The sequence below is a fragment of the Myxocyprinus asiaticus genome, chromosome 7 (genome assembly GCF_019703515.2).
Source record: "Myxocyprinus asiaticus isolate MX2 ecotype Aquarium Trade chromosome 7, UBuf_Myxa_2, whole genome shotgun sequence".
In the NCBI taxonomy this organism is placed as follows: Eukaryota; Metazoa; Chordata; class Actinopteri; order Cypriniformes; family Catostomidae; genus Myxocyprinus; species Myxocyprinus asiaticus.
In genome coordinates, this window is record NC_059350.1 from 17,665,184 (window position 1) to 17,692,767 (window position 27,584).

Below are 27,584 nucleotides of genomic sequence, written 5' to 3' on the forward strand. Positions count from 1 at the left end.
AAGCTGGCATATCATTCATTTTAAGGAATAGTTCATCCAAAAATGAGAAATCTGTCATCATTTACCTACCCTCATGTCTTCCAAAACTTGGATGACATTCTGTCTTCTGTTGGCACACTAAACAATGTAAATTTCAGTCTGTTCCTCACACATGACTTCAGACGACTTGGAATATAGTACATGAATCATATTGACTTTTTTTGGAGCTTGACAGCCCCTTGTCCCCATCCACTTTCATTGTATGGAAGAGAGCAGCATGAACATTCTTCAGAATCTCTCTTGTGTTTCACAGAAAATAGAAAGTCATACGAGTTAAAAAAACATAAGGGTGAGAACATGATGCCAGAATTTCCATTTTGTGTGAACCATCCCTTTAATAATTATTTATTACAGAATTTATTATTAAGTCCTTAAAAAAGTGCCTCAGAGACATTCGACAGTTGAAATAAAATGTATGACGCATATAATAATACGTCACTGTATGCTCAGAATCCCTTGAAGTTTAGTACCGTATGCATATGTGTTCTTGAAAGAAACGAGGGCACGTTCATGTGAGCAGATGCAGTGAATTGATAAAGGTCTATAATGTTTGGTTGCCAGAATGCACTGTTTTTTTCCTTAGGGTAAATCTAACGAACCCGCTACACAATCAACCATATTGTGCAGGATGTAAAACAAATGAATGTGACTGAGGCTACTTCAAGAACAGATGTCAATGAGTGCACCTTTCAAACAAGCAGTAAATTCAAACTACATGTGGGCTGAAAATCTTGAAATAAGGGCATGTGTGTCCAGTAATGGGAAAGACTGGGATACACAGGCCCATAGAGAACCCAGCACAGTGCCACGATTGACAGGAGCATTGACCCTTATGTTATATTACATTTACCATTCGCAGCAGTCAAGTGACAGATGGAATTATGTCAAGAGAGATGACTCTACAATGTCTACAAGGACTGACTAGGATAGGCTGATGGAACCAACAAGAAAATGTCAATGAACGTAAACTATTAGAATTTACTTTTGCCAAATGTTAGGGCAGTTTTCCGACTTAAGAGGAGGCTGGGGCATATTAGTTCCAGTCATGTGAACGGATAAAGGTATTCTTATGTAGTGGGTTTGACATTTTTCTAACCTCTTTCTCTCAGGGGCATGGAACAGATTTACATATCATTCCATGTCTGTGTTTGAGTGATCAGGTTGTGTAGTATGTGCATGCATTAAATTCTCTTGGGCAGAATTTAAGCTTATCACTGCTTTGTTTAGATTTGGCTTGTTTACAAGGAATGCTTGAAAGATTAGACAGTAACAGATCTTGGGTTTTCTGTTGACAGTTTAATTGCAGGACTGTAAGAACAAATTGATATTTGAAAAATAATAATAATAATAATTAATGTAAAACATTATCATTGTTTTAACAACTTTTTATTTAAATGAACTTATAACAAACGTCACACAAACCCATTATAGTAATGTCACATTTAGACTTGTGGTTTCTGCACATTAACATAAGCAGAAGGAGAAATCGTGCCTATGCTTTTTAAACAGAAGCTCTTGTGTGCCCTTTTGCTTAAACCTGTATGGGATGGGGTATACTGGCATGCAAGGAGAGAGAAAAATTCACAGAAATTACAATATTTGCTAATATAATTCCTTTTTTTCCCACTTCAAAGTTTATGATATGAATGCATTTATTTTTTATTTTTTTGTTAACTAAATAAAATCACAAGTTAAAAACAAACAAACATTAGAATAAATATTTTTATTCGAGGATTGATATTCTCAATACAACATCGATACAAAAATATCACAGAAGTAAATATTTTATGACCGATCCAAAATAAAATACCTCATATGGGGTTACCGACAGGGAACCACCACATATGGAGCACCTATCCCAAGTACAAGGGCTGACCTGAAAGGGCATACTTCACGAGTACTGGGCCTGGCATTGAATTCCTCCACCGATTTCACAGGGTGCTGAAGGAGGAAGGACATCCAGGGTTCGCCGGTCCCAGGAACTCACGTGGACGAAAAACGCACACGTTATACCCTCGGGGAGGGGAAAGGCGCTAAGTGCAAGCGGTACACCCAGCCAGCTGCCCGCATACTTACCTGTTCGTACCTGCTATCACAGGGGACAAAACTGGCTCAACCCGGAGATTTTAAAATCTCGCAAAGGTACTGGGTGTCGCCCAGCCTGCTGCTCTACAGATGTCTGTTAGAGAAGTGCCATTCGCCAGGGCCCAGGAGGATGTCACACTCCTAGTGGAGTGTACTCATACTCCCAGGGGGGACGGCGTGCCCTGGGCCTGGTATGCCAAAGCAATGGCATCCACAATCCAGTGGGCAATCCTCTGTTTGGAGCCTTCCCCTTCTGCTGTCCCCCAAAACAGCAAAGAGCTGCTCTGTGCGGTCCAAGTAAACACGCAAATCGCGTACCGGACACATCAATGACAAGGCTGGTTCTGCCTCCTCCCAGGGCAGTGCTTGCAAGTTCACCACTTGATCCCTAAAAGGGGTAGTGGAAACCTTGGGCATGTATCCCGGCCGGGGTCTCAGGATCACGTGAGAGTATGCCAGACTGAACTCTAAGCACGTATTTCTGTCAGAGAACGCCTGCAGGTCCCCAACCCTCTTGATGGAAGTAAGTGCAGTCAGGAGGGCTGTCTTCAATGAGAAGGCCTTTAGCTTGACTGACTCCAGGGGCTCAAATGGGGCTCTCTGTAGGCTCAGCAAGACCACAGAGAGGTCCCACGAGGGAATGAGGTGTGGCCTAGGAGGATTTAACCTCCTGGCGCCTCTAAGGAACCTGATAATCAGGTTGTGCTTCCCCAAGGACTTAACATCTACTGCGGCCACATACACTTAAGGTGGAGAGGGACAGCTGCCCCTCCAACCTCTCCTGCAGGAAGGAAAGCACCAACCTGACTGCACATCTCTGTGGGTCTTCACCTCGGGAAGAACACCAATTCACGAACAGACACCACTTCAAGGCATACAGCTGCGAAAGGAGGTCCATCCACAGGGGAATTCACCAGGGAGGGGCTGTCACGAGGAGCATGAGCTCTGAGAACCAAGTCTGGGTGGGCCAGTATGGTGCCACCAACTCGACTTGTTCTTCGACCTCCCTGACTTTGCACAATGTCTGTGCAAACAGGCTCACTGGGGGAAACGCATACTTGTGCAGGCCCCAAGGCCAGCTGTGTGCCAACGTGTCCGTGCTGAGCGGGGCCTTGGCCAGGGAGTACCATAGCGGGCAGTAGGAGGATTCCTGGGAAGCAAACAGGTCTACCTGAGCTTCGCCGAATCGACTCCAAATCAGCTGAACCACCTGGGGGTGGAGTCTCCACTCTCCTCTGAGGGTCACTTGTCGTGACAGCACGTGCGCTGCGTGATTGAGTTTGCCTGGGATGTGAGTGGCCCGCAACGACTTCAGTCACTGCTGACTCCAAAGGAGGAGATGGCGGGCGAGTTGTGACATGCTACGTGAGCGTAAACCACCTTGGCGATTTATTTATGCTACTGTCGCCGTGTTGTCCATCTGGAATAACACGTGCTTGCCCTGGATCAACGGCCGAAACCTCCACAGAGCCAGAAATGCCACCAGCAACTTGAGGCAGTTGATATGCCAACGCAGTCAAGGTCCTGTCCAGGAGCCAGAGGCTGCATGCCCATTGCAAATGGCACCACAGCCTGACTTGGACGCATCTGTTGTGACAATGACACGCCTGGACTCTTGTTCTAGAGGAACCCCTGCTCGTAGAAATGCAAGGTCCGTCCAAGAGCTGAACGTGCGGTGACAGATCGGTGTGATAGCCACACAATGTGTACTGTGGCGCCATGCCCATCTTGGGACTATAGTCTGAAGCCAGTGCTGAAGCGGTCACATATGCATCAACCTGAGTGGCATAACTGCCGCCGAGGATGCCACATGCCCCAGGAGCCTCTGAAATTGTTTCAGTGGGACCGCTGTTCTTCCCCTGAATGACTTAAGGCAATTCAGCTCCGACTTAGCGTGCTCGCTCGTGAGGCGCGCTGTCATAATGACTGAGTCCAACTCCATCCCAAGAAAAGAGATGCTCTGCACCAGGGAGAGCTTGCTCTTTTCCCAGTTGACCTGAAGCCCCAATTGGCTGAGGTGTATGAGCACCAGGTCCCTGTGCGCACACAATAGGTCTCGGGAGTGAGCTAGAATCAGCCAGTCATCGAGATAATTGAGGATGCGGACACCCACGACTTTCGTAAAGACATGAGGTGACAGGTACAGACCAAAGGGGAGGACCTTGTACTGATATGCCTAGCCCTCTAAGGCAAACCGAAGAAACGGTCTGTGTCTAGGCAAAATCGAGACATGAAAGTATGCATCCTTCAGGTCTACTGCCACTAACCAGTCTTGATGCCGGATGCATGACAGAATGCGCTTCTGTGTCAGCATTTTGAACGGGAGCTTGTGCAGGGCCCGATTCAAATCTCACAGGTCTAAGGTTGGCAGCAACCCACCGCCTTTCTTCGGTACGATGAAGCAGGGGCTGTAGAACCCCTTCTTCATTTCAGCTGGATGGACAGGCTCTATCGCGTCCTTCTCTAGAAGGACTGTGATTTCCACACGCAGAACAGCGGCGTCCTTGCCTACTACCAAGATAAATGGGAGAGGAGGCTGGGCGTCCTCATGGCACGTCACATCCGCTTGATCGTGGGTGTGTGTCACAGCTGGGTGTGCAAAGGCGGAGGACCACAGTGCCCCTGCTGCGAGTGTTCAATGTACGGCTGTCGTGACAACAACAATTGTTGGCCTAGAGTCAGGGGAAGGAGTGGTCTGTGTACCACCTCCTGACTTACAGCGGGTCTCCTCACCCCTGGATCACCCATCTCAGGGACGCTTTGAAGCTTTCCTGGGGTTCTTGGTGCCAGAACGAAGGACGGGGGCATCAGCTTCCTGCAGGGAGCTCTATGCTGGGGCCGAGCAGTTGGCTCGGGCTGTGGAGGAGCTGGTGTTGCTGCCTCAGGAGGATGCCCTCGGCGGCAAGTAGACGGGGTGCAGGATCTCGGCAGCCCGTAGGAAGAATCACGCCGGGGCAGAATGTGCTGGATGGCCTCTGTCTGCTTCTTGACCTTCGAGAACTGCTGGGCAAAGTCCTCGACAGTGTCGCCGAACAGACCTTGGACGGGAGCCTAGGATGATTCCACCAGGTGACGGCGTTTTGCGGGCACAGGTGCACCACAATCACCTGCTCCACCTGAGGAACCTCCGTATACCCCTTGGCCGCCCCCACCATCAAGGGTAGTGAGAGTGGAGGAACTCGAGAGCCGGGTCCGGGCAGTAAAAGGTGCCCACCATGACTTTGTGAGCTCCTCATGCACCTCCGGGAAGAATGGAACTGGGGCAGAGCGTGGCTGTGTGTGGCGCTCTGAGCCCAGGAACCAGTCATCCAGCCATGAACGCTCAGGGCAGGGTGGAGGGTTCCACTCCAGCCCGATGCTCACGGCAGCCCGGGCAAGCATGGCTGCCAGCTCTGCGTTGGCTCAAACTGGACGATCGCAATGTATCTTTGTACATTTACGTGTAATTACGTGCAACTGAGTTCACATGTGAGTGCATGCAAACTAATGAAGATAAATCAGTAGCAAAACTTGGGAGCTTGCATATTTGGATTTGAGAACTTGTACAATAAATATGTGTACTCGTAAGTTGTAATTTACACTCACAGCCCTGATGTGAAAACTTGTAAAATAAAAAATTTAAGTTGAATGTTGCAATCTGCACTCACAGACAATAATTCAAAGCTTGTCTTCTGAATTTACAATTGCAGACAAATAGTCTGTGTAAAATGACATTCACATAAATACAACTACAGACACAAACTCGTATTACACATTAACTTTTGTACTTTCATTCATTTTCACAGTAAAACCACAAATCGGCACTGCAACTTTAAATCTTCACGACCCTGAATTTTGCAACTACTTTTGCAAAAAACCTGTAGCAAAACTCACTTGTGCACTTGTAAATACTGATACGAGAGAGCAAGACCAGTGTTTGGAAGTGTTGGGGAGTAGCTAACTACATGCAGCGACACTACTAATTTAACTACATTTTTCAGTAGCTTGACAGTAGCTCAGCTGCTTTTAAAACAGAGTATCTTTTCCAGTAGCAAACCACTTTTTCCAGCAAGTAGCAGTGTAACGTGACCAAACACTACATCATGTTGGTCAGATTATAACTAATAGCCTTCCTTATTGCGTAGAAGCCAAACTTTTACCGGCAAAACGTCCGACGATCTGGCAGCATATTTCTGTCTGCTGATCAGAATCAGGCAGCGTCGTCTTCTTTTGTTATGGCAGATCACAAACAAAAATAGTGAATTACCACCATCTACTGAGAGCTTATTACAGCTCATTTGGATAAGAAGAGATTGTCTGATGGTTATGTAAATCATGCAACCACAGTTTGTTTACCTTTACAAGACGTACAGGGGCAGGTAAATCTGAAAATGATAAAAGAACACCATTTTATTCTTCTATGAAACAAAGAATGTTTCAGACACTTTGTTCTTAATAGATCACACAAGAGCATATTTACCTTTAGTGTTTTAAATAAAATAATTAAAAAAGTTATTATTGCCTTTTGAGGGATTTTGTTTCTGTTCTAAATATGTTTATTTCACTTCTCATCATATGTGCGTTATTGGGAGCAGTGAGTGAATTATTATTATAATATTTATAAATATACAGTATATATTATTATGATAATCTCAACTTCTTAGCATTTAATTAACTATTATTTTCATGTAAAATAAATGAAATGATTGGTAAAAGAAATAATTTATGGCATGTATTATTATGCAACAATCTAGTATGACCATCCGTCCAATTTTTTTGGACCTGAACAAAGAGAACAAATATTTGTAGAGCAACCTCTGTATGTGACCTGTAAAGCTGGCACTTGCATGTCAATGGCAAAAAAAAAAAAAAAAAAATGCAATGAGCATGAACCCAGGTGAGGGGAGAAACAAGCCCTGAGTCTTTATTCACATATTATCCACACTAAATATTATGTGACAAGAACAAAAAATGCCAGCCCAAGGAGAGTTTGTCATAAAAATTTGATCTTTGGGGAAGTAGGCTACACCTGGCCACAGCAGGACTGTAAAGTGTGAAGTATAGTATAAAAATGATTTTTTAATGGCGTCTGATCTTTTTTGTTTTTATTTTATACTGTTGTATTTAATTTATGGCCATTATTAACTGTATTAATGTTACTATTCATTAAATATATTAAATACATTTAATATATTTAATGAAACATTAAATTTTGTTATTAATATTATTAGTTTGATAGTAACATAAAAAAAATATATATTGCCTCATTAAGTAGCTTCAATGTAGCTAGCTACTTTTTGATAGTAACTTGTAGTGTAGTTAACTACTTTTTCAAAAGAGTAGCATAACTACTTAAAATTATGAGTAGCTTGTAGTTTGTCAAACTACAGTTTCAAAGTAGCTTCCCCAACACTGGTGTTTGGAGGGGGAGGGGCAATGAAGTCGTTTTATTGGTTAATGCCTAGCCAATGAAATGGGATGTTTTTGTACGCGATGACATCACGCCACAGCACCAGCCCGTGCCTTTTTGTTAGGGCAAAGCAGAGCCGGTCATATGCAATAATGCTTTTGTTAGGGTACAATAAATAGGATTTTTTTTTTTTTTTTTACAGAACTGGAAAGCGAGAGAGAGAGTTACATTTTTTTGTTGATCTTCTAGATCAGAGGATAAAAGATAAAACTAGATAAAAACATATAACACAAAACTCAATATTTGTGTCATTTGCTTAATTTGCTCAATGCAACTTGGATGCATTGCATAATTTTAAAGTTTTGTTAATAAATTCAGCAAGCTTAAGCATCATGAATGTGAGACCAAACCTTGCGTTTCTTGAATTCGAGCAGATGGAGGGCTATATCTGGTGCTAATAAAATGAAAATGCAAAGAGAGAAACTAATAATAAAAGTGATATTGTTAATATATTTTACATTTGCCTTTTTTTACATTTTAATTTATTCATTAACTATTTATTTTTATAGTTTTAACAGTAGTATTTGTAACAAGACCATAGTAAACTCACAGAAACATGGATCTTCTTCACTACCATGGTTAGATGTAACATGATTTCTATAAAACAAACTATGACATTTTTGTAATTATAAACAGTAAACCTACACTAAACACATGTAAAAACAATAAATACAAAATATAAATATTCAAAAAATAATTATATTCCCTCACTCCCCTAATGTAGCCTATGACAAATTTAACTGAGCTGAAGTAGTGATATGATAATATATATTATCAATCTATTTCTGCTTAAAGTACAGTTAGTGTTACTATAGTAAATTCAAGGGTGGTGAAACCAAATAATTCAGATGCATCGCTAGATTTCAAAATCAGATGAACTGTGGTACAAATGCATACCAACTCATATAATTGAGAACCAACTGATATACTCCAAGTCTAGATAAACATTTGAATGCAAAGAGGAACTTGACGATAGATTTGATTATTATGACTGATAAAATATCTTTATAGGAAAAGTTCTATTAAACCTCGAGGAAAGTCATTTTGGAACTCTCGTTTCCCAGAGATTGCATGGAAAAAACTTCCTTTTCGTTTATGTGTTTATGTGTCGTCACATGTGTTATGTGTCACTAATAAGATTCATGAAATACTGGTAAAAATTCTTCATAACATATACTTTTGCAACCACACTTTGTCAAGATTTCTTTAAATTGATGAAAATTGGTCATTTTGTATAGATCAGCCAAAAACAATATATTTTTTTTTACTGCTGTTACTCTGAGAGATTTTGGAAAGAAATATCAGATACATTTAACCGACATCAGGTCATCCTCTTGATATAAATCGCAGAGATGTGTTTATTTATTTTGAGTCCAAAATTGTTACTGTGAATTTTATTGTGAACCTTATAATTTTATTTGGTAAATGTCATATACATAAAAGCAAAATTAGTGAATCTTAACTAGTGCCTGACCGATATATCGGTCAGCCGATATTAGCTCTTCACCGATATATCTGTATCAGCGTATATTTTACCGATATCCGCCGATATGAAAACTTTTTTTCAGAACATATAATTCAGAAAACAATGCTTTAGAATTGGTGTCATAGCATAGTTTGTCCAGCAGAGCATGCTCCGGCTCCATTGTTTACAAAGCTGAACTGACGGTGGCTCTGCAGACAGGGCAGAGTTCAGCGGTGTCATCACTGTAAATTGTTAACTAGTTTGTTAAATACATACTGGAAACTTAAAAAAAATGACCCCATCATTTTCCCTTTTCAATATAACTAATATAATGTTAACCTTGTCCCTGACAACCATGTCACTCATGTCTGTTTGCTGTTAGCCAGCTATAGTTTGTCAGTGCAGTCAGTAATGTAGCAAATTGAAAGGTAAACATCAGAGCATCTTTTTGCAGCTCAGCAGACAACGGTGCGGTGGTGGATTGTGTCTGTTGAGTGTTGATTTCACGCTACGCTGTTACCTAGTTGGTGAGACACAATGCTGGAAAGTAAAATAAACAACGTCCGTCTTTTACTCATCGTGACAATGAGCTTATAGCTAACTAGCTAATCACGTAGCTACTTTCATTGTTGTCAGCTGAGTGGAAGCTAATGTGTAAACATGTATTCACCAAACTGTTTATGTTTAGGATTCACAGTTTGGTACCCCCTTCAACTGAACAATTCCAGTTGTTGTCATTTATAAAATGTAATATTTAAAAGTCTGGTTTTCCACTGTTGAAAGTTTCCCCTGAACTTGTATATCAGAATACGGTGTAACACCGCTGCCACTGTTTATCTCTTGACTCGGCAGTATTAATATAGTCATCATTTGACTGATGCTAAACAGTAATACCGATGTTTATTTAGCTATTTATTTATTTTTTATTTATTCTTTATTTTAATTGTCAGCATTTGACTGATACTAAACTGTACTGATATTTATTTAGCTATTTATTTTATTTTTATTTATTCTTTATTTAAATGGTCAGCATTTGACTGTTACTAAACAGTACTGATGTTTATTTAGCTATTTATTTTATTTTTATTTATTTTTTATTTTAATGGTCAGCATTTGACTGATACTAAACTGTACTGATGTTTATTTAGCTATTTATTTTATTTTTATTTATTCTTTATTTAAATGGTCAGCATTTGACTTATACTAAACAGTAATACTGATGTTTATTTAGCTATTTATTTTATTTTTATTTATTCTTTATTTAAATGGTCAGCATTTGACTGATACTAAATAGTACTGATGTTTATTTAGCTATTTATTTTATTTTTATTTATTCTTTATTTAAATGGTCAGCATTTGACTTATACTAAACATACAGTACTGATGTGTATTTAGCTATTTATTTTATTTTATTTATTCTTTATTTAAATGGTCAGCATTTGACTTATACTAAACATACAGTACTGATGTTTATTAAGCTATTTATTGTATTTTTATTTATTCTTTATTTTCTCAGTGTTCATTTCTAGAATTTGTTGACAATGTATTATAATAATAATGTCAAATATTCTTTGATAAAAAACATTTGTTTAAGAAAGCAGCCTTCTGAGTACATTTGCATAGTCATATCAGTGAAAAATCGGTGAAAATCCACATAGAAAAGGTCTGTTTTCATTCCAGATCAAAAATTATATATATCGGCCACCATATGTTTAATCGGTGAATTTTCCCTCTCTAAAATCGGTATCAGTCTCAAAAATCCCATATCAGTCGGGCTCTAATCTTTGCTTTAAGGTTTCATAACTGATTTTTTTTTCTTCATTTGTGTTTCTTAAATATATTAATAATTAAAAATCTAATTGTACTATTTAATTTGCTAAAGAGCTGAATTTAACTTAATTCATTTTTAAATTGCTGTCCTTTTATATTTATTTATTGTCTTTGAAACCCCTGTTGCTATGTGGATGTCTCTGGTTTGTATGTGTATTGTTCTGTAATAATAATAATAATAATAATAATAATAATAATAATAATAATAATAATAACTAATGGGGAATGACCAGGCAAAATAAAAGTACTCACTGTGACAAAAAAAACAGAGCCGGTCATCGTGAAGCAGGGATCTAAATATCCAAGGATACGTTTTTTAATAATTAATTACATAGCATTTAAAAAAGTTTTGTAAAACTTCCACACTTATCAATATGTTTTCCTTCACTGATATACTAACTTATATTATTGATGAAGACCACTTTTCGCTCGACAATGTAAAGTTGTACCAGGTATCCAAGTACTGTACAGGTAGTTGTCCATTAGTGTGATGTCTAAATAACCAACATAATTCATTATTCTTTTAGCTGAAGCAAGTTTGCTAATGATAATCAATATTTAAGGGAAAATGTACAGTCAGTCAGTCATTATCTTAAAATAAACCATGACACGTTGATCAGGGCCCCAACGTGAAGCAGTCTTTTATTATCACACTGAATGCGGTTTATTTTGCGACAAGGTATTAGTAAGTATGGGAGTTTTACAAAACTTCTTTTAATACTATTTAATTAACTATTAAAAAACATACCCTCGGATTGTTAGATCCCTCCATCGCAATGACTGGCTCTGATTTGCCCTAACAAAAAGGCGCGGGCTGGCGCTACAAAAATGTCCCATTTGATTGGCTAGGCATTAACCAATAAAATGACTTCATTGCCTCCTTGTCCGCCAAACACTGGTCTTGCTCTCTCGCATCAGTATTTACAAGTGCACAAGTGAGTTTTGCTACAGAGTTTTCGCAAAAGTAGTTGCAAAAGTCAAGGCATGAAGATTTACATTTGCAGTGCCAGATTTGAGAGGTTGTAAGTGCCGATTTGTGATTGTACTGCAAAAATGAATTAAAGTACAAAAGTTAATGTGTAATACAAGTTTGTGTCTGTAGTTGTATTTATGTGAATGTCATTTTACACATTTGTGACTACTTGTCTGCAATTGTGAATTCAGAAGACAAGCTTTGAATTATTGTCTGTGAGTGCAGATTGCAACATTCAAGTCATCTTTATTTCTAAGGCTCACTTAAAAACAACAACAGTTGAACCAAAGTGCTGTACAATTTCACATCAAAGTGCAATAGTAAACACAAATATATAAAAACAATCAAACAAAGAAAAATCACATAAAAGGAAACATCAGTAAGCACCATATAAAAAACCATCACTTAAATGGTATCAAAAGATAACGAGTACAGATAAGTTTTAAGGGAATATTTAAAACTTGATAGAGATGGGGCAGACCTCACGTGAGAAGGGAGACTGTTCCAGATTCTGGGGGCAACAACAGAAAAAGCTCGATCTCCTTTTGAGTTACAATGGCAGTGGGGAACCGATGGAAGAATTTGATTACAAGAGTATGAGAAAGAGTTCTAGGAGGCGAGTATGGGAGCAAAAGGTCACTACTATATTGTGGAGCATGACCAGACAGTGCCCTGTACACATAGATCAGAATTTTAAAGTTAATTCTAAACCTGACAGGAAGCCAATGAAGCAAAGCCAGTACAGGGGTAATGTGATCCCGTTTAAAATGTGAAATATCTAGCTGTGGCATTTTGGACGATCTGCAAATGAGATAGAGCAGACTGAGGCAAACCACATACACAAATTTACAATAATCCAGCCATGATAAGCGCATTGATCAAAGTTTCCAGGTGTTTACTGGAAAGAAAATGTTTCAATTTAGCAATACACCTTAAATGGAAGAAACTTCCCTTTATCACAGCACTAATTTGTTTGTCAAACAGTAATGATGTGTCAGAAATGACCCCAAGATTTTTGACATGCTTGTGTATTAAAGGAGAGAGGCCCTAGCTGGGCTTCAGTGGCAGAGGAAGTCCTGGTAGGGCCAAAAATCATCACTTCGGTTTTGCTTTCATTTAACTGCAAGAAATTATTTGCCATCCAGCCTTTAATTTCCTCAAAACACATAAACAGAGATTCAACGGAGCTACAGCTATCAAGCTTAACAGGTAAATAAAATTGAGAATCGTCAGCAAAACAATGATAGGAGATATTGAATTTCTGAAAAATGGTCTGCAAGGGAAGCATGTAGAGAGTGAACAATAATGGTCCCAGTATAGAACCCTGGGGCACACTGCAAGATAAAGGGGCCTATATTCACAGAAAAGGTCCTTTCTTTCAGGTAGGAGGCAAACCACTGCAAGGCCAAACCCTGAATACCAACCATACACTCCAATCGATTTAAAAGTATTTTATGATCAGTAGTGTCAAATGCTGCGCTCAGATCCCAAAAAACCAAAACAGCACAAGATCCTGAGTAAAGTGAGAGCAAAATGTCATTAGTGACCTTTAGAAGAGCAGATTCGCTACTCTGTAGCATTCTAAAACCAGACTGGTACATGTCATAAATATGAAAATAATTCAAATATGCACATACCTGAAAATAAACAACCTTCTCCTAAAGATTTGAAATGAATGGCAACTTGGAGATTGGCCTGTAGTTGGAATATACAGTATGATCAAGATGTGACTTTTTGAGAAGAGGCTGTACGATTGCATGCATAAAACTAGCTGGGACTACCCCATTTGTTAGTGAGCTGTTAATAATCGTGGTCACATCAGAGCTCACCATACCAAAAACATCTTTAAATAGATGTGGAGGCAGAACACAAGTCTTACAGCTTGAACATTTCATCTATGACACTAAATCGATAAGATGTGTTGAAGAGACTGGTTGAAAGCAAGTTAGAGAGCCGAGAGGTTTTAATACCAGTTGTGAGTGGAATTTCGAGGGCTGAATAGAGGCCCTAATTTCTTGGATTTTATGAGTAAAAAATTTGAGAAACTTTTCACAGGTCTCAGAAGACAAATCCTGACAGACAGTTGAGACAGGGTGAAACACAGTATCAATAGTCTTAAAAAGCACTTTAGGCCTATTTGAATTTTCATTGATTCATTTAGAGAGGAAAGTAGATTTGGTCAATTTTACTTATTTTTTATAGTTAGTTAAACAATCCCTTAACATTTTATACGAGACCTGGAGTTTATCTTTCTTTCACTTATGCTCAGCCTTTCTGCACTATTGTCTGAGAGAGCGGGTAATATCATTTAACCAAGGCTTAGAGGGACCCTTACCCTTAGCTCTACTGGGTTTAACAGGAGCAACAAGGTCTAAAGTAAAAGAACATGATTTGTTAAAAACTTCAACCAGCTCCCCAGTATCCAAACCAGAGAGAAAAGAGCCTGAAAAATGGGCCTGATAGTAGTTTGCAAATTGACTAGCAGTAGAGAAATGAATGCCCCGACAGAACTTTAAAAACTGCAACCTTATGGATAGGCCGTGAGCAGACAGAGTCAAATACACTTTATCAGAAATACCAACATCAGTAATCTCAAGATTGTTTACAGAAATCCATCAGACAGAACCAGACCAAGTGTGTGACCCAAATTATGAGTAGGACCAGAGACTGATTGTGTAAAATTAAAGGATTCTAAAAGGCATACAAAACATTTCTCCAGAGGTTTAGATGGACAACAGAGGTGGATGTTAAAATCACCGAGAATCATCAGTTGATCACTACGGGATACTAAGTCAGAGAGAAAATCAGAAAATTGATGGATGAAATCCTTGTTAAATTTAGGATGTCTGTACACCAAAGCACATAGCACAGGACCTATAATGTTAATATTTAATAGCTGTACCTCAAAGCTGGAGAACAAGTTTGTTGGGAAAAATGTGCATCTAAAATTATTTTTAAAAACAGTAGCAACACCACCTCCATGTCCAGAGGTCCTTGAAGAGCTGAAGAACGCACAGTCTGGGGGAGAAAGTTCACCAAGAGTGCTGAAGTACCAGGACTTAGCTAAGTCACTGTCACAAATTAAAAAGTCCAAAGAGTGTAACATAAAAAAGTCATTTAGAACAAAAGATTTGTTCGATAATGATCTTGCATTTACTAGGGCCATCTTGACTGTAGTAGGATCTGAGTCCATGGTAGAGCTAGGAATAAAACGCTTCAGCGGATGGAGACTCTCAGGATTAACATGTCATTTGTGCACAACCCAGGCGCGGGGGCGGTGAAAAGAAGACCACATTGCCGTTATGTTGGAACTCCCTAAGGGGACATCAAACACCTGCTTATGCGAGCGATGACGCAAACCTCGGTGAACATTCCGTGGTCGGCGTATAATTCCCAAGGCAGCACACTGATTGTAGATTCCAGCGGAGAGACGATATGAGGAATTCAGATGGAATTCAGAATTTCACATCGGTGCAGTGAGTGTAAATTACAGCTTAAGAGTACACATATTTATTGTACAAGTTCTCAAATCCAAATATGCAAGCTCTCGAGTTTAGCTACTGATTTAACTTCATACAAATGCATCTCTCTTAGCTTTGCATGTTTCAATGTTTGTGTGTGTTTCATTAAAGACGAGATAGAAGAAAGAATGCGGGCTAGGGAGAAACAGAGCAGTGTGTTGAGTTTACATTCGACTGTGAAAAAAAAAAAAAACACACACACAAGATAAAAATAAGTCAAATAAGCAGACAAACGAAATATGTTTGTTCACTGCTGATAAGAAGCAGTCATGCAAGATGATGATGTAACAAGCTTCCTCTGGAATATATGAAAACAATGTCCACTTAACATATTCACAGAGCTGCTACACTGGGGGCAGATACAATAAAGAAACCAAGAGTGGAATCCCTACATGGGAGCGGAGAGAGGCTTTGCATGTAGTGCATTAGACACTTTGCTGTTTGCACGCTGAACACAGCTGAGGCATACTTAAACAGAAGCTCTTGTGTGCTCTTGTGTAGGATGGGGTATACTGGCATGCAAGGAGAGAGAAACAATAACAACACAGCTTCAGTATGATGGTTTGGTGGACTTGGGCTAACATTAAATAAGATGATTTTGATGAAGGAAAGAAACATTATTTGTATATCAGCTGATTTATTTTCTCTTTGAACCACACTTTGACTGCACTTCCATTGCTTGCTGTACTCCATGCAGAGGTTTAATATACTTACATTAAACCTCTAAAGTTATATTAAAACTTAACACAAGCCATCTGGAATAAATCATCAGAATAGTGTAATTTACACTCCCAAAATTTCCCAATATACACCACTTAAAAAATAAATAAATAAATAATAATAATAAATAAATTGTGGACTGATTTTTGATTACATAAGTTATTGGTCATCACAGAAGACTCTGGGTAAGTGCTACAATATGACAATTTTGACATGATTAAAATAAATTAACATGTGCAAGGCATATGTTCATGTATGTTAAAAGCAAACATTGCAATGGTTCATATTAAGAAGACTGAGCCAAATGAGAACAGCTATTTTTACGTGATTAATTTCTGCTTTCACATAAGCATTTTGTAATTAGATGTTTTATTCTGCCAAAATTCCAATGTGTTATTAAATTGCAATTTTGCTAATCAGCCATAACAAATTCCATTTTGCCAGCCATGAGGGCATCTCCCCTCTGAGGCTGCATATAAGAGCCATGAAGGCACAACACAAAAATGGCAATGCAGTTATTACAAATGCCATGTGTAAAGGATTCAGGCGGTCATTATCACAAAATAAACACAGATAGGGACAGGCCTTGTATCATTCTGAAGGGGTTTATTTTGTGATAATGATCGTCTGACTGCACATTATCCCACTTATAACATGGATGTTTACCAAATAAATAAAAAATGGACATGAAATATTGATTTGATTTGAAATTATTTTATTATGTGGGAAGAAATAGACTGCCGAGTGATATGAGAGACAGGAAATTAGCACAGTTACAACATGATCACACTGGAAATCAACACATTGCTTCCTAAAGTGCATCTTCCCTGAAATCAACCCCATCTGAATTACTGACAAGAGCCATCCCCCGTAAGACATTTTGCCTCAAGTGTGATCACATTTCAGCTACCTACGAGACATGGCTTCTGGTCCTGTGGAAACCAGGAAGTAATCACATTCACATACACAATAGTGAGCACGATTTTGATGTTGCAATTTCGATCTAAAAATTACATTTGTAACCTTTAACGCTTTTTCAGGGCACCCACGCCCCCTAAGCATTATTGTTTACATTTGTTCAATGTTACTCTGTAGTTTTAATGTAAAAAACTTGTATATAGTTGACAAACTATATATCAGTAAAAAGTGCTAAGCCACAGGCATCGATGTAAGACCTATGTTTTACAGTAGAAATGTTACTGTCAGAGTAAATTCTTAATTTATGTCAATATGTCAAAATATCAATGCAAGCGTTATGAAAATGAAACCATTATAAAATACGCACGTACCTAGTGAATGATGTAAAACTCCTGTTCTTTTGTTCCAAGCAGGCTTCAGTGAACAACATCCAATTGAACATTCAGTCCAAAAGTGTGCACATTTACAGAAATATTGATGGATTTCATGAAGAATTATTATTTATGTCCATTTTCCACTCATTTATGCCATGTGATGCGCTGATACGCTGTAAATCTCTCATATGGTGATTTACAATCCTCCAGGAAGCTAGAGGCGCAGAAGTTAATTTCTCATTCCAAATATTTTCATGTGAAGAGTTTGCTATGACATCATGCCTACCTCAGGGTCTAGAAGGGACCCCTCTCTTGTCAACTTCTCGCACATGCGCATTCTGTTAAGATGCATTCGCCTGTGCTTTTTTGCTCGCATCTCAGCATATTAATGATGGAAAGCATTAGAAACTTCAATATTATCAACAATATAGCATTATTATTATTATTATTATTATTATTATTTTATTATTATTATTATTATTATTATTATTATTATTATTATCATTATCATTATCACAGAGTGACTATTTGCACTAGGTGTAAATACCTGCCACATAGTGCGGCTATTTGCACTGAAATAGTCTTGTGGAATCAAACAAATTAAAGACAAACTGCTCCTTGAGTGTTTCTGCAATGGCTTAGTGTGATAAGATGGTGTAAATGTGCTTTTTCTATGTGGATGACCTGGGTTCTAATCCTCCTTTTGACCCAGTTTTCCCCCTGTTTTCAGTCTCCACTCTTAATATTTTTCTTTAATACTACGTATAATAATAAATAAAATGAATTTAAAGGTTTATTTCCTCGCAGTGATAGGTTGGTGTAGGGTGTCTGTGGGACTCTAAATAAACTATAATTACAGATACTGATGAATCAGAAGAGAGATGCCAGTTTATTGCAGAGCAGCATGTTAACACTAAGAGTTTAAGCGGTTGATAGAATCATAGAGGTTTGCACATAATTTTGTTGCATCTCGTCAGCCACATGTAGTCATTATAGTGTACTAGGAAGTCCTCTTGACCCAGTTCATAAGAAATCATGTTTATTTGTGGGGTTGACTACACTGTAGAAACTGAAAAATATAAATAATATATTTTCATTTTTATATAATTCGTATATTTAGTGCCTTTTAAGCATCTTAACTTGCTGAGCTACCCAGGCCCCTGTGTGAGTCTGTATTTCTAATTTTATATATATATATATATATATATATATATATAAAATCAACTGACTATAAACAACAGAAAATATATTACATGAGACATTATCAATGACAAATGTATTGTGTGGATCTTGTCTTTAGGACACACATTACATGGTACGAGTGCTGATCTTCGCATATTAAAAGATCGATCTTGGGATTTTAATAATGGATATGGTCAAATGAAGATTGCGATTATTTAGAAAATCTAGATTTTTACTCAGCCCTATCCCCTATTATTTTTATTTTAAGTCATACATTTTGTTTTATGGGTTCATCATATCAAAATCCAATTCTTTTCACATTACCCCTGGAACCTGCTTATGTACCCCTGGTGTATGCATACCCCCAGTTGGGAATCACTGCTCAATGAACATCAGAGTGTCAAAGATCCACCACTAAAGGCAGAAGCTGAAGAAACTGAGGCAACAGTTCAGGGAGACTGAAGAGGAGGAGAAGGGGCCACTGTCAGAGCTGCATAGCATGCTGCAGAATAAACTCCTCACCTTAAGATGAGCTAAATGGCATCGGAGAGAGGCAGGAATCAAGCAGCCTTTCTAGCAAACCCATTTCAGTTTACTAAGCAGCTGCTGGGAGAAACGCATTGGACAGCTTACCTGCTCCATAGCAGAGGTGGACAACTACCTCAGTGGACAATTCACACTGAGTGACAAGAGGAGGGAGCAAGAACTCGGCAACTGTAGGTCCTTGATTGACCCACCCTAGCCAACTCAGGGTTTCCACGGGAAGGAGCCCAGCTACAAGGATGTCTATGAAGTTTCAAAATTTCATGAATTTTCAGCACCAGGCCAAAGTAGGGTGTCTTTCAAGGTTTACAAGCACTGCCCAAGGCTACCCCACAGGCTCTGGAGGATCATGAAGGTGATCTGGAGGAGGGGTAAGGTGGCCAACCAGTGGAGATATGCAGAAAGCATGTGGATTCTGAAGGAGGAGGGGTCAAGGAACATTGGCAAGTTCAGGATGATCTCTCAATGCTCTGTGCATTTTCGCCAGATGACTAACCGACTACCTCTTAAGGAATTCCCACATCAACACCTCAGTCCAGAATTGAGGTATCCCGAAGGTGCCAGTTTGCCTAGAACACTAATGTGTGGTCACCCAGCTCATCAGGGAGGCCCGAGAGAAAACAGCGGACCTGCTTGTGATGTGGCTGGACCTCACCAACACGTATGGCTCCATACCCCACAAGTTAGGGGAAATGGCGCTGACCCAGCACCACCTCCCAAGGAAATTCATAGAGCACGCACTGGACTACTTTAACAGCTTCAGTATGAGAGTCTCATCTGGAAGCACCACATCAGACTAGCACAAGCTGCCTTTGTCATGAACATGCTGGTGAAGTCTGCTGAAGTTGAATGCAGAGGTCCACTCACCAAGTCAAGTGTACGTCAACCACCATTAGAGCATTTATGAATGACTTGATGGTGACAACATCAGTCCCAGGGAGTAGATGGATCATCAAAGGCCTGAAGAAAATTATTTCATGGGCATTCATGAGCTTTAAGCCAGCAAAGTCCAGATCCCTGGTTCTGAGGAAAGGTAAGATAGAGGACAAGTACCGTTTCTCCCTCGGAAGTACTCCAATCCCATGAATCACAGAACAACCTATCAAAAGCCTGGAGAAGGTCTTCGACTGCAGCCTAAAAGATGCTAGGGATGTGCATGGTTACTGTTTTTATTATTGGTTAACCGTGAGGGTTCACAAATGGTTATTTGGTTTTTCTTCATGATTTGGGAATAAGTAAAGTTTTTTGCAGTGGATATGCGTCAGAAACTAATCAAAATAGCAGGGAATAATGTCCAGAGTGAGCTATGAGCTTAAATAGCTCTACATAGATCTCCAAATGATAAAATAACTCACATTAAAGTAAAAAAATAAATAAAAACTCAAACTGTCACTGCCTGCAACATAGCTTTCTTAACAAACAGAAAATTCATAATTTAAGTGCCAAATGACATTTGCTCTGCCTGGGCAGTTTCATTTCCATGAGGCAGCGAACGCTAGAATTGTTGTGTGCATAGAGTTATAGGGCCCTATGGAATCCGTTTTATTTTTTTCCAAATTCCGTTTTATTTTTTCCCAAATTCTGTATTTTCTATGAAAGTTTAATTACATTTTGTCATTAAAAAAAACTGTCTAAACAAATTTTAATAAAATGAAAACAGAACAATTACTATATAACATACCATTGCATTATATTTTATTAAATGAAAACTGTCTATACTGATCTTCACAGCACAATCAAAACCCAAAATTTAGATTTTATTTATTTATTTATTTATTTATTATTATTATTATCATTTTATTTTTTTGACAAACCGAATGTGCCTGGCTCCCACATCTATAGTTTCACTGTATGCCAAATATAAAAATATAAAATATCAAGGAAACCACCACTTCCCATGAGAGAATATGTATTTTTTGTAATTATTTCAGACTTTTCTGAGACTGCTGTGGAAAAGAAATACATTACTGCTTTGAGATGGAATGTGAAGAAATTCCGTTTTAGATAAAAAGACCGTATGGACATTTTTATACTAAAAAAAAAAAAAAAAGGTCTAGTGCCTGTAGTTACAGAATCACCCATTTTTATTTTTATTTTTATTTTTTTTACAGGAAAAAAAAAAGTATTTGTAAAAGTGAAATTAAACAGTTGTTCATTTCCATAGGGGAGGAAGCTTAAATTTTAAGCCAGGCAGCAGTAATGTGGATATTTTTTTTTTTTTTTTTGTCAAAATCCTGACTGCAATATTGCTAAGTACAGTGAATAATGGTTAGCACATAGCCACCCTTGGAACTGAAAATATTTCAAGGTAATTTTATTCAATTTAAAGCAGAACTTGAACTGATTAAATAATATATGGAGTCAGATGCATTATTATAATTTTAAGACAGCAAGGTTGGAAAACAAAATTTTTAATTCACAGTTGACCGTGCATTTCTCACTTTTCTGTAAGCTAAGAAATTTTTTTTCTACTTAAAATCTACATGTTCACTTTCACTTTAGTGAAAAAAATATTAAATATTGACCTGTTTCTCACCCACATCTATCATATCACTTCTGAAGACATGAATTAAACCACTGGAGTCTTGTGGATTACTTTTATGGTGTCTTTATGTGCTTTTTGGACCTTCTGACTTTTAGTCACCATTCACTTGCATTGTATGGACCTACAGAGCTGAGATATTCTTCTAAAAAATCTTAATTTGAGTGTTGCAGAAGTCATACACACCTGGGATGGCATGATGGTGAGTAAATGATGAGAGAGTTTTCATTTTGGGTGAACTATCCTTTTGTTCTAATTGTTAATTTGAAATAATATTCTTTTCTTTACTTTCTTTTTCTTTTTTTGGATTTTTCCCTTTTTCTCCCCAGTTTGGTATGCCCAATTCCCAATGTGCTCTAGGTTTTCATGGTGGCGTAGTGACTCGCCTCAATCCGTGTGGCAGAGGATGAATCTCAGCTGCCTCCGCATCTGAGACAGTCAATCCGCGCATCTTATCACGTGGCTTGTTAAGTGCATTACCGCGGAGACATAGCGTGTGTGGAGGCTCACGCTATTCTCCGCGGCATCCACGCACTACTCACCATGTGCCCCACTGAGAGCGAGAACCTCATTATAGCAACCACAAGGAGGTTAACCCAACGTGACTCTACCCACCCTAGCAACCGTGCCAACTGGTTGCTTAGGAGACCTGACTGGAGTCACTCAGCACGCCTTGGATTCGAACTTGCGGAGACATAGCGCGTGTGGAGGCTCACGCTATTCTCCGCAGCATCCACGCACAAATCACCACGCGACCCACTATGGCGTCATTTTGATATCACCAGAACTTGAATTTGAAAAATCCTCTGAATTCATGATCTTGAAAAAAGACTGGGTGTACTTTGATGTTATCAAAATTTTTTGCTGTTAATTTTAAATATTTGAAAATATTTTGTGTGAATTCACCTCCAAAAAATTCAGGTTGTGAAATTCAAGTTTTTATTATTCAAGTGGTGGATTTCAGGTCATGAAATTCAGGTCTCAATATTCAGATTGTTGAATACAGGTTGAAAAATTCAGGTGGCAAAATTTGAGGATGACATCTGGGAATGCAAGGAAGAGCAAACGAGCGTCGATGTAATCCATTTCTCTCTTGGACAATCGCAAAGCGAAATTGTAAGTAGCTCTTAGTAGCCAATCCGAAGGCAGGAGGCGGGACCTACCAGAATACGGGTGGGGGAAAAAATAACACAGTTTCAATATCTACCATTGAGAGCTTCAAGAGCAGGGTCAGCTGGTTCCTGCGTAAAATCGCTCAGTCTCACTCAGGGCAAAGCAATGTTCTGAAGCTTTCCATCAGCAGCTTGGAGGAATTCAAGGTCACCCGTGCATAACAGAGATTGGGTTATCATGTTTATTCCACGCAAAATCTCTCCCCTCTCTTATGGATTTATAATTATTTTTTTACATTATTTACATATCATACACAATTATACATATTATACAATACCATACTAATTAATATCTATGTCATATTTCATGTTATAAATAGTTTAAGAAATACAATGCGGAAAGGCCACAGAAATTCATGTTTAAATTTTTTTTCTTTAGTTCATGCAGAATAAAAAGAAGGCCTTTGCTGACAGCATTCGTGGTGTCCGGATTCATTCATTAAATGAATACACAACGCAGAGTAAAGGGAAACCGATCACATGAGGGAGGTGCTTCTGTATAAAGAGTCCTGTGACCCAAATCACTCAAGCAGGCATAGCAGTAAGGAGAGGGCAGAAATGGAGAGCTGCAGAAGCCGTGGAGATAGTTGAGTCACAGCTGAGGCATAGGGGGCTGGTGGGGACAGTGACCCGAGGTAGAACTTGCCTTGATTGTGCTACTAGCCCAAGCTACAGCAAGGCATAGGTGAAGAAAAGGAGGGCCCTGATCCAGAGAAAGGTGCCAGCAGCCATCAAGGAGCAGCGATCCAGAAGGATGGCTGACATGCAGCAGGGAGCCTGAACAAGATGGGAGCATGAAACTGAGAGTAAGATCTCATGGGCTGAGCTCTGGAAGGTGGAGTCCCTCTGCACCAAAGTCTTGATCCAGGTTGTCTACGATGTTCTACTAAGCCCAGCCAACTTGTTCTGTTGGGGAAGGATGGAGAGCCCAGGCGAAAGGTACCCTGGAGCACATCTTAAGCAGGTGTCCAAAAGCACTGGGTGAGGGGCGCTTCCACTGGCATCATGACCAAGTCCTGAAGGCCATAGCGGACACCATCCCCAGTGCTATCACGCACTGCAAGTGTAGCGTGCCCAGAAAAAGAACTATTCCATTAGGGGGCAGTATTTGCCCCTAGGAATTGATTTCCATGGGCATTTGTTTCCTTTGTAAGGGCATTTTTTTCTTACCTTATAAAATGACTCTGTGTCATCCTTTTATGTGAAATACTTCATTTTAATCAATAAATTCAATTTAAATGATGAGATATTGTAGGCTATTACCAATAAAATTAAATCAACATCACCTAATATTTATAGGGCTGGGTGTTGGCATTTATTTCCCAATTTAATTTGATTAAATTAGATTCCATTTTTTTATTCGATTTAATATCAATTTATTTTTGGTATTATTTCAGTTACAATGCGAACATGCTTCTATAATTACATTTTGTCTGATCTCTACATTCCGGGATTACTTTTTTTTTTTTTCTCATTAATGTATTTTCAAATATTTTGGCTATTAAGTTAACATTGCCTACAAAACTAAAATAATGCAATGACACAGATGAGGAGATGAAAGCATTTCTCTAGATTAGGAATAAGGAGCTTATTAAACAAAACGATTATCAAATCCTTCATGCCAATTTAGTAAAACAAGGCAAAAATAAACATTTCACAGAGTGTTTAGTCAGAGATATGATTCACACAATAAAAGTGGTTAATGTTCTCTAGTATTATTATTGTATTGTATAAGTGTTATTGTATTATTAATACAGTTGTATTTAACATTAGGGTTATTTAACAAATCCAGATTAATTAACATATTAATATTATTATTAAGTAAATTGTAGCATTTGGTTGCATTATATTTTGTGATGTCTCATACCTGATTAACCTACTATATGTATAACATCCATCCCTCCCGCACCTTTGGCATTTAGCAGGTGAGAAGGCTTTTCAGACAGATAGCCTCTTAAGTGAGATGGGCCAATGAGCAAGGGAAATATAGTACAGGAAGCAATAGATTTTTACTCACATTTTTGTCAATTCCGGTGGCAATTTTGCACTGAGCCCCCATTAATTTCTGTCCCTGGTGGGAGAGAAACCTTCAACCACCTCCCTGCACATGAGCTGGGGGCTTGATCAAACCCCAGCTGGGTCACCTGGGCGAGTGTCTGATGAAGAAAGACTCTAAACATTCGAAGACCCATGGAACATCACTGACAGATAAAGGTATCTCTTGTGAAATGCATGTGTAATGTATAGCAAAAAGCAAAAATTGTGATAAATGCATATCATTTAGATGCTACCACTTACATTTTTTTCAGGTTATTTGCCAAAACATTTTTCACAGTAGATGATAAGCATGCTGCCCTAGGAAATGCACTGTAATGCAGGCCATGTTTCTTACTGTGCTTGAATATAAAGGGAAAATAGGATTGTAAATCACATCAAACAATAGTGGAACTGAGGACCACCATGGTGTGTTGTTAAAAAATGAACAGAACACGGTACATTGAGAATAAGGATGATATGATAGACAAGCTATCACATAAGTGCAAACTTACTGAGCTCTTTGCTTGCAAACTCTAAGCTGGAATTTGGCCTGAACTTGGAGAGAGTCCTGAATCATTGAAGCTTTTTGTAGACGCATTCACTCTCACAGAGAGAGTATGCAAGTGCCTCCCTAAATCTTTAAATGAGTTGCAGCCTGTTTTGGAATGCTGATGGAATGGTGAAAATTAATGTCTCTCAAATACAGCCTTCAGCAAGGATATAAGAATTACATTTTATGTTAGAGCAACATGAAAAACAGTGATCAATGTCAATGAATAAAAACATGTGGATGCTATTTTTTTCCCCTTTATTCTCCAGAAATCTTCTGCTATCATACATCTTAGCTGAGCTGCTGAGTGTCAGGCTACATTCACACTGCAAGCCTTAGTGCTCAATTCAGATTTATTGCTCAGATCTGACTTTTTTGTTTGGCAGTTCACATTATTTTTTAAATGTGGCCAATACCAGATTCCAGTGTGAACTGGTCATGGTCCTGAACTGAATAATAACAAAGACGTTACACACAGCACACTGTCATACGGAAGTAAGCATGGAGGCCACTGAAGTCAGCGTTTACGCATTCATTTATAAGGTGATGTGCAGCAGAAGCCAGCAAATTCGTGAGCAGGTGATAAGGAGGATGAGGAGAAAGAGAGCAAAATTTTCGCTATGCTCTCAAACACAGACCGGTTACGATAGGACCCCTCAAGTTTTGCTTGTATAGAGCTGTAACCCCAAATACTTAAGAGTTCTAACACCTCACTGTCCCTCCACTGACTACCTTCGCAGCTGTCTTCCATATTCACAGAGTGACCAAAGAGCTACCAGTATGTAAAATCTTTGGAGTGACTCCCTCCAGCGCAGCATTGTGATGAATGTCGAGAGTGACATGAAAGTCACATGAATTCCAATATGACTGCTCAGACTGAGGTCGCATTGCAAAAAATCAGACCTGTATCTGATTTAGGAACTCATATGGAAGTGGCCCAAATCAGAATCGAAAAGATCAGATTCTATGTGATTTGTGCTGTTCACACTGTTATGAAAAAAGCAGATCTGAGACACATATGAGCAAAAAAATCAGACTTGGACCACTTTTGCCTGCAGTCTGAACGTAGCCTAAGATGAGCTGTGAAGTTCAAAACAGGAAAAAGAGACCAAATAAGACAACATAATACAAATCTTTACAACTCCACCCAACACATCTGCAATTCCAGGAAGAAATACCAATATCCCCTGGTGGTTTTACACAAAAAGAGTGTGTAAAGTAAAAGTCTGAAAGAATGACAGAAGGTTTAGAAATTGTTTGAAGAAGTCTTGTATTTATGTGGTTAAATATGCTTAAGAAACAAGTGATCAAAACACACTGATGTACAGATTTCAGGTATAGCCTAACTGTTGAGCATTTTTTTAATCGTAAGAAAAGAAATGCTTGTTTGTTGATACTGCTGTCTGGCATACTTGCACAAGAGAGCAGATAACAGGCACTGAGCCACTGCATTACAAACAGATCCTAGAGGAAAGAGGATTAATCCAAATTTATAACAGCATGCACTGTTTGGCACTATGTGCTAAGAGAGTGGATTGGACAGATAAACAGGCAAAAATTGACAGAAAGGGGAGATTCAGGAAACTTAAATCTAGAGGAGAATCTAAATGTTAATTTACATATATTTCTCCAAGAAATAACATGACACATTTCCCATAAAGTCATCACCGTAAACTCGCACGGTTTTGTTTCCTGTAATAGCGAAAATATGATCCTTTTCTCTCATTTTAGTTTCTACTTAGATCCACTGATTTATCAAAGAGCAGTCAGTTGTGCTATGCTATTTCTGTTCCTGTCATAGCTAATTGGATCAAAGAAGAATGTTGGTCTTAACCTTTACAACAGCTGTTAAATCATTATGGCTCAAATAAAATGGCAGCTCAAACAGGAAACTATGTAGGTGAGTATGAGAACATTTGTATGCACCCCTGAGAGGGTATTATTCCTTTTACAGAAATAAAATAAATTTTTAACATCCTGAATGTCCTCACAATGCACTCCAACTTCCAAAGCACACCTCAAAAATATTTCTTACTCCTTGAAAGTATAATATAATGCAAAGATACAATGGCTGTAAATCATTTAAAAAGTTTTGTCAAATATCATGAGATGGTAATTAGTTAATCAAATTAATTGTAATTCATCATATATATATATATATATTTAATTAAACGGCCCCAAAAT